Source organism: Triticum aestivum, chromosome 3D (genome assembly GCF_018294505.1).
Source record: "Triticum aestivum cultivar Chinese Spring chromosome 3D, IWGSC CS RefSeq v2.1, whole genome shotgun sequence".
Taxonomy (NCBI): domain Eukaryota; kingdom Viridiplantae; phylum Streptophyta; class Magnoliopsida; order Poales; family Poaceae; genus Triticum; species Triticum aestivum.
Window position 1 is genome coordinate 17,116,978 of NC_057802.1, and position 1,009 is coordinate 17,117,986.

A 1,009-nucleotide genomic window follows, 5' to 3' on the forward strand; every position below is an offset into this window, starting at 1 on the left:
ATCAGAGATAATGTGCCATGGTGACTTGTGTATAACTGAAATTCAGAATGAACCCAATCTACCATGTGAGTGCCTGCGATGCACTCAGGTTGCAGTTTCTCAAATACTGAATATTTAGTCCCTTGAGACTCCAGATTGGCTCAACCTGCAGTTTTCTGAACTCTACTTCAGAATGTTATACCCAATGTCTCGGCTCGCTTCTCTTCTTTGGGGACAGTTAGCTGTCTGTATGATTTAGCAAAGGATAGCTACATAGTATGGCAAAGTACATTTGGTGCCCCGCTGAAGCTGAGGCATACATGGCACCTGTAATTAGTTTTTGGTCGACGAATTTCAGCTAGATCATAGTGTCGCGGCTCTGAACTATGGTGATTGTGTGTGAGTGGAATTCAGAGTGAACAGAAACTAGCACAAGGTTGGCGCTTATAGTGTTCGGAAATCCATGCTTCTGTTCAACATGCCACAAAATGCAAGGTTATCCCGCAAAAAAATGCAAGGTTGGCTCTTATATATATATATATATAATTTATTTATTTTTTTGCAGAAATGTTGGCTCTTATAGTGTTAGTTCAATCGGATCGTTGTTAGTTGATGCACAAAATCCATGCATCTGTTCAACTTAAAACCGTCTGGTTTTTCTTTTTGAAAGATTTACGGTTCCGAGGTGACTGTTTGCGACTAAAATTCATAATGAATCCAAAGTTAGCACTAGATTAAATCGTTTGTACGCTGGCAGTTTCTGAATACTGAATTTCAGTATCTTCTGGCAACACATTGCCATCACCATCTGAATCAATACCTAGGCCTGTAGTTTTGTGAATTAGTACTATGGTTTTCTTCTTGGTTGCTTGTCTTGTACTCCCTCCGTCCGAAATTTGGTGAGAGCGATAAGAAAAACACAGTAGTAATTCACAAAACTGCAGGCCTAGATATTGATTTCAGTGCTACTCCCTCCGTTCCGAATTACTCGTCGCACGTATGGATGTATATCCATACGTGCGACGAGTAA